The 9,211-nt window shown below is 44.3% G+C and overlaps 1 pseudogene; it reads left to right on the top strand.

Annotated features, from left to right (window-relative positions):
• The first annotated feature begins 6,973 nt into the window (after window positions 1–6,973).
• Window positions 6,974–7,744, top strand: LOC114023469 (annotated as a pseudogene).
• The last annotated feature ends 1,467 nt before the right edge of the window (window positions 7,745–9,211 follow it).

The raw sequence follows: 9,211 nt of genomic DNA, 5'->3' as shown, positions 1-9,211 counted from the left end.
TCACTCCACAAATACATACACTACACACACATATACCAAATATATACACACATACACACCCCACACACAAACATCACAAATATAACATACCATAACCACACATATACACATATACCACGACCTCCATACATACATACACTTTGCTCATAAAGACCTACACACACATCTACACCAAACACATACCACCTATTCCATATATAAGCACATACTGCACCCCCCCAAACACCCACACCCACACATCACATAACCCTTTCTACAGACACACATATACCATATACGCACACCATAAATACTGCAAAACACTCATATCCACATACCACACAATCCCCATGTATAAACTACACATATACACATACTCCATGCATATCACACATAAATACCATATACTACACACATACCATGCACCCCATATATACACATATTTTACTCATAAAGACCCACACTCATCCACACACATCCATACCAAACACATACCACCTATTATACATATACACACATATCGCACCCCCCACCACTGCACAATCCTACCTACAAACACAGACCACACACACACACATATACACACACACCCACCCCATATACACACACCACAAATACTACAATACCCTCACACCCATATACCACACAATTTCCATGTATAAACTACACTCACATACACACACACACTCCATACTCATCACACATAGATGCCCCATATCCCACACAAACATATACTTTACTCACAAAGACCCACAGTCACTCACACACATACACACCACAAACATACCACACACACACACCACATCCCCAAATATACACATACTACAAACATACAATACCACACCACACATATCCACACACTATACCACCCTCCTAACAGACACAGATCACAAGCACACACCACGCTATACACACATACATGCTACACAAAATACCACATACATACTCATATCACACATTCACCTGGCATATACACACCACACAGAGACACTTATATACATATACCATACTTACACATATACCACACACCAAACACATACACACATTAGATACTTCACAAAACATATCACATACACGTACCACACATACATCACATACTACACCCCCACAAATGCATATACCACAAAATGAATGACACAAACACAGATACCATACATCATACATTCACATACTACACAATCCCCCCACAGACACAGACATACCACACACGCAAACCAGAGATACAAACCATAAACATATAACTAATACACTACACATACCCCTACACACAAATACACTTTATACATTTATACCACACCCCACACATACATATAAACATAACACATACACATCCACCACATACATATCACACACCCCACACCACACATATACACACACACACCATCCACCCATGTATGCACCCACACTACACTCTACACACTACCTCTCACACACCACAAAATACACCACACACACACACACACAAATACTACATTGATACCCCCTCCTACTTATATATACCACACACAACTCACATAAACACACTGTACACATATGCATCACACACATAGCATATACTCCACAGACCCATACCACATACCACACATACCCACACATACCATATACCCCACATAAAAATTACAAACACACTTCTCACACACCACAAGACACACACCACACAAATATGCCATGTTCACACCCATGTACAAATGCATACTCCCCACAATACATCGGACCCATCCACATCCCACACATATATACCCATACACAAATACATACCCACATACCCATCCCACATAAATATACCACAAACCCCATACACATACAAACCACAAGCACACACAGACATATCACAACCCAAACACATACATGTCCCTACATATTACTTCCCAACACACATACCACACACTCCACACATTCATACTCCATACACACAAACGCAGACACACAAATACCTTACCCCACAATGTACATATATACCTCACATAGATACATACACACACACTTCTCACACATACCATATACTATACATCACACATTTTCCACACCACACACACATCACAAACACACACAACACACACAATATCCACACACCCTCCCCACACATACCACATACTGTGCACTACACATATATACACAAGCATATACAGCAGACAAACACTACATACACATAGTCCACACATACAACACGTACACACACACACACATATATACTTCATACCCCCCACAATACATGTATATACCCACTATACACATACCCCCATACCTATACCACACATGCACACATATGTACTCCCCTACATACCATACACTCCACAATATACAGTACAGACCCACTTCTCATACTTACCCTAATTAAAATACCTCCCCCACATCCACACACATAAATCTCACATACAAACATACCACACATTCCACTATGCACAGATACCCTCCCACATACCACACTGCCACACAGACACATACCACATACTTCATGCATTCCCCTTTACCACAAACACATTCTCACCCACACTCCATACACACATATATACCTCGCACAGATACATACACACACTACACATACACACCACACACACATGTACTATGCATATGCCACATACACCCTTCCCAACATATACCACACTCCACAAAGCACACACATACAGAACACACACTCCTCACACCACACACACACACACACACACACACACACTAATACTACCACACCACTACAAAGACACATATACCACTCACATTCCACACCCCATACCACACACACTCTATATAACACACTCATACTCCCCATACCACATAAAGACACCTATACCAGATATACACACTAACACCACATACCCATACACTATACCCATTTACCACTCACACTCCCCTCCATGCCACACATACTCTTCCCACCAGATACATACAACTCATGCACACTATACATACTATACATATTCTCCCTGTACACTGTACACCATATATATGTACACACACACACATATATACACACACACATATATATACACAGACACATATTCTGCATATACCACAAACGCTCCCCCACATACCACACATGCATACTCCTTATATGATACACAGACACATACACCTCCTACTCCCCCACACCATACAACACACACTCTTCACACCACACAAGATACATATACCATACACATTCCCTATACCATACACAGACACATATATCGCAAATACTACCTCTCCATCTACTACAGACACACTCCACATATCACACACAGATAAGCACAGACCACACACACATACAATATACATATATACAACATACACTCCCTACACCACACACTGATACATACATCACATACATAGTCCTCCCTCCCTCATTACAATACACACCATATACACCACATAATATGCCACACATACCCCATATCACACACATTCCATATATCACACACACACAAAATCTCCCCATAGCCCATAGATAAACATATACCACAGAGGCATACACCATATACTTATACCACATACTCTCCCCAAACCATACACAAACTCCATGCACAAAAATGCACTCCCCCACCACACACAGACACACCACACGTAATCCCCCCATCACAAACATACACCACACACCCTATATGCACACATGCTCTATATACACACACACACTCTCCTATACACATACCATACATACTCCACACACATACTCCATACCACAGATATTACATATGCACCACACATACCACACATGTTCCACACTCAAACACACACTTTGTCCACCACTCATATTCCATACACACATATACACTCCCATACCACACATTCTCCATAACACACACACACACATACACAACACATATTCCCCATACCACATACAAACACACACTCACCCCACAATACACTATACATATTCCATATACACAAAACCACAACACACTATACATACAGACTACACCACATAACACACATACCATAACACATATACTTCATATACAATATACATTTACCACGCACATTCCCCACATCAAACACATACTTCATAAACACACACATATACCACACACACACCCACTTCCTATACCACACACATACATATATACTCTCCTCAGATACTCCCCCTCCATACCATGTATTCTATATACAACACACAGAGACGTACACAGACACATGCCTCATACCACATACAGATATATACAGAACACGTACTCTCCATGAAAAAAATACATGCTGTGCACACTCCCTACACCATACACATACAGCACACACACAAACATACCCCAAACATACACTCCCCCCAGCACTTACAGATACACATACGCACAGTATATACACATACTCTCCCTCCATAATACACTAATCAATAAATCAATAAACATTTATTAAGTGCTTTCTATGTACCAGGCACTGTGCTAAGCACTGGGGAGACAAAAAGAGGCAAAAGACAGTCCCCGCCCTCAAAAACCTTACAATCTAATGAAGGAGACAACATGTAAACAAATATAAAAAGTAAGCTATGTACAGGATAAATAGGAATAATTAACAGAGGGCAGGCACTAGAATTAAGAGAGTTTGGGGAAAGCTTCCTGTAGAAGATGGGATTTTAGTTGGGATTTAAAGGAAGCCAGGGAAACCAGTAAGTGGAGATGAGGAAGAAGAGGCATGGAGAACAACCAGAGAAAATACTCAGGGCAGAGATGGAGTGTCTTGATCATGCAAAAGCCAGGAGGCCAGTGTCACAGGATCAAATAGTACATGTTGAGGAATAAGGTGTAAGAAGACTGGAAAGGTAAGAGGTAGGTAGGTTAGGAAGGGCTTATGAAGGCCAGAAATTTTTCTGTTTGTCTTGGAGTCAATAGGAAATTACTGGAGCTTGAGCTGGGGGGGTGGGGGGGGGGGGGGAAGGGGTCAAAGTACGACAGCATGTGACACGATCAGATCTTCACTTTAGGAAAATCACTTTGGTGGCTGACTGGAGAATGGATTGGTGTGGAGGGAGACTTGAGACAGGAAGACCCACTAGCAGCTATTGCAGTAATCAAGGCATGAGGTGATGAAAGTCTACGCCACAGCAGCGGCAATGTCAGAGGGGAAAGAGGAGAGCATATTTGAGAGATATTGCAAAAGTAAAATTGACAAGTCCTGCAACAGCTTGGAGATGGGGGGGTGAGAGATAGTAAGGAATCCAGGATGGTCGTCCTAGGTTGTGAGACTGAGGGACTGGGAGGATGGTGTTGCCCTCTATAGTACTAGGGAAGGTGGAAGTTGGGGAGGGTTTAGGGGCAAAGATAATGACATGTCAAGTTTAAGGTATGTACTGGACATCCATTTCCAGTTATCTGAAGGGCAGCTGGATATGGGAGACTGGAGGTCAGCAGAGAGGTTGGGGCAGGATAAGTAGATCTGAGAATCATCAACACGGAAAGGAGCTGATGAGAGGAAGTAGTGTAGAGGAAGAAGAGAAGAGAGCCTAGGACAAAACGCTGAGGGACACTTACGTTAGAGGGTGTGATCTGGTTGAAGATCCAGCAAAGGAGCCCAAGAAGGAACCATCTGATTGGTAGGAGGAGAACCAGGAAAGAGGGGTGTCCCCAAAACCTAGAGAGAAGAGAGTGTCCAAGAGGAGAGAGTGATCAACAGCGTCGAAGGCTACAAAGAGGTTGAGAAGGAGAAAGGAGAAAGGTCATTGGATTTGGCAGCTAAGAGAACACTTAGTAACTTTGGAGAGCAGCTTTAGTGGAATGATAAGGTGGGAGCAGATTGCAAGGGGTTAAGGTGAGAGGGAGAGAAAAGAAAGTGGAAGTGCCTATTGAAGACTCCTTTTTGAGAAGTATAGTGCCTAAAGGCAGAAGTGATACAGGATGATAGACAGCAGGGATAGAAGGATAAAGCCAGCGTTCTTTCAGGAGAGGGAAGACATGGACTTTTTGTAGGCAGTGGGAAGGGGTGGGTGGGCATGTGTATGTGTGTATGTGTATGTGTGTGCTGTGGGGATTGTGTGAAGTGTAGGGAATGTAAAGATTGTGTGTGTGTGTGTGTGTGTGTCATGTCTGTATGTGAAAATGAGCCCATAGACAGGGAGAGATTAAAAATAAATGAGAGTGGGATGACAGAGGGGACAATGTGTTGGAGGAGGTGGGATGTAAAGAAGTTGTCTGAACAGGTAGAGGGGTGAGCTTTGGTAAAGATTAAGGTCACTTCATCATGTGAAACTGGGGTGAAGGAGGAGACAGTGGCAGAAGGCACCTGAGTGACAGGAGTTGAGGAAGAGGAGAGAAGAGGGAGCTCACTCCCCAAATGACACACAGACGCATACAACACACACACACACACACACACACACACACACACGCATGCACACACTCCTCTCCCCACATACACCCCCCACATGCACTCACACAAACTCATCCCCCTTTCTTCCTCGGCCCCCCCACCCCAACATACACACACACACACACACACACACACACACACACACACGCACACACACTGTAAGGCATTGTAAGCCTCAGCAGCAGGTGCCCAGCATCTTCTGAACGCCCCAACCCCTCTCAGGGAGCTCGAGAACGAGTGGGGGGGGGGGGGAGGGGGGGAAGAGGGGGGGGGGGGGAAGAGGGAGAGAGGGCGCGCGAGCGCGAGCGCAAGCCGCGGTTGCCTAGCAACCGGAGGTCGCGGACAACGAAACCCTCTGCGCTTGCGTGCCTACGTCCCGCGCGGACTGCCCAGAGTCCTCGCCGCCGCCGCCGCAACAGCAGCAATTGGCTCTGCAGCAACCCCTGCAGCCGCAAGCCGGAGCTCCTCCGCCGCCGCCGCAGCAGCCGCTTAGCCTAGCCCGCCTCGCGCTCCTGCCTTCAGTCCGCTCTCCGAGAAGCCGCGGTCGCCGCCGTTGGCCGAAGCCGGGCCACAGCGACCCCCGCTGGGCCCGGGCAGCAGTGACCAACAATAAGCGCAGACCCCCGGCTGCCGCTCCAAACTGGGGGACCTTGGACAGCGACCCTCGGAAGCCTCACGCTAGGGCCCGGGTGCGGGCCACGTGGCCCTTCGCGGGGCCAGAGCAACCATGGCCAAGCATCCCCCTAAGGTGCACGGTTTGCAAACCGAGGACTCTCTCATCGAAGGAGTCAGTGACCAGGTGCTCGTGGCCGTGCTGCTTGGGATTGCCTTCCTAGCTGTCGTGGGCTATGCCCTTCTAAGAAGTGCTCAGCAGCACATCCACCCCAACAACCAGGAGCTCGTCAGGGTACTGAGAGAACAACTCCACAGGGAGCAAGATCCGCCGGCCCCTCGACCTCAGTTCTACACGGACCTGTCCTGTCCCATCTGTTTACATCATGCCTCTCTTCCCATCGAAACCAACTGTGGCCACCTCTTCTGCGGCAACTGCCTGATTGCTTACTGGCGTTATGGTTCATGGCTCGGCATGGTCAGTTGTCCAATCTGTCGACAGACAGTGACTTTGCTATTTCCTGTGTTTGGTGAAGATGTCCATTCTGTCGATGCCCGGCGTTTATATCAAGATATCCATGACTACAACCGAAGGTTCTCAGGGCAGCCCCGGTCTATTATGGACAGACTTTTGGATCTCCCCACTCTGCTAAGGCATGCATTCCGGGAACTGTTTTCGGTGGGAGGACTTTTCTGGATGTTTCGCATCAGGATTGTCCTGTGTTTAGTGGGAGCCTTTTTCTACCTGATATCACCTTTGGATTTGGTTCCTGAAGGCTTGTTTGGGATTCTGGGGTTTCTGGACGATTTCTTTGTCATCTTTCTGTTGCTTATTTACATCTCTATCATGTATAGGGAGGTAATAACACAAAGGCTGAACAGATGAAATAAAGGTTGGAGAACATTGTTTGTTGTTGTCATATGTGTACTTAGAAAGAACCACTTAAATATCATTTAACAGGTTCACAATACTAATGTTATTAGCTGGTATCTGTATAGGTGTTGAATGTTTGGAAAGTGCTTTGTAAATGTTATCTCATTTGATCCTCACAACAACCTTGGGAAATAGGTGCTACTGTTAGTGTCCCCATTTTACAGATGAGAAAATTAAGGCAGGCAGAGATGAAGTGACGAGCTGGAACTCACACAGTTAGGAAGTGTCTGAGACCAGATTTGAACTTAGGACTTCCTGACTCCAGGTCTGGTGCTCACCATATTAATAATGATAGCTCTCTTGATTTAAGGTTTGCAAAGTGCTTTATATATATTTTATCTTTGGATCCTCACAACAACCCTGGAAAGTCGGTGCTATCATAATCTCTGTTTTGCAAAGAGCAAACTGAGAGAAAGGTTAGGTGACTTACCTAGAATTACAGAGCTAGGAAGTGTCTGCAGTTGGATTTGAAATCAGGTTTTCCTGACTTCAAGTTCAATACTCTATCCACTATGCTACCAAATTGGATAAACATCCAGTAAAACATAATGGGAATTATATTTAACATGTTGATGGCTCCAATACTGATGTTAGATTAATAACTACAGGTGGGTGTATTTGTTCACTGGCTACAAAATAGTCTTCTCTGACATGGTGAGATTAAAGAAAAAGGGATGCTTTGGTGATATCTTGACTTTGCCTATTCCCCAAAACTACTCCAATTAGCAAGACTATAGGATTATGAGAAGTCGTTAGTCCAAATGACTCATTTGACAGACGTAGAAACAGTTCATGAGGGGAAACTTTCTCAAGGTCACACGGGGGGAGGTAGCAGAGCCTGGGCTCAAATCCAAATCCAACATGATTTCACTGTAAGATTATATCAGTTATCCACTGCTTATTGTATTTATGTCTCTTCAGTGGAAACCTATGTGATGTGTAGATATTATGTAAAACATTGTCATTAAAGTGAAATGTTGCATGAAATTTAAAGAGTCAGTTTGTTTTTTTGGTGTTGGCTAAGTTCTGTGTACCTGGAACAACATTTTCCTTCTCTATTGCAGCATGATTCATTTTTTTTTTAACAGTTGGAGCTAAAAGCAGCAACCTACACTTAGCACAGAATTCATTTGGTTTGTACTTTGGTTTACATAAAACACTGTTTAATCAATTGCAAATTTCAAAATCTAGCACAGTGTATAACAAATATTACAGATTCAGTAAGTGCTTGTTGAATTAAAATGTATACATTTCTTCTCAAACAAGAGAGAATTCACCTGTATCCTGGAAATGACAACCCAAATGACTATACTTGAGATAAATCAGGAGCTAATAAGTGAGCATCCGGTTCCCTCGGATGAGTTTGAACCAACAGGCACAAATTAACTGCACCCTTGGGTCCTGAAAGAACTGGCAGAT

The sequence above is a fragment of the Vombatus ursinus genome, unplaced genomic scaffold, assembly GCF_900497805.2.
Source record: "Vombatus ursinus unplaced genomic scaffold, bare-nosed wombat genome assembly UNPS02004428.1, whole genome shotgun sequence".
Classification (NCBI taxonomy): Eukaryota; Metazoa; Chordata; class Mammalia; order Diprotodontia; family Vombatidae; genus Vombatus; species Vombatus ursinus.
Note: the sequence above shows the minus strand (reverse complement) of the source record. Positions and strands in the feature narration are given on the sequence as shown.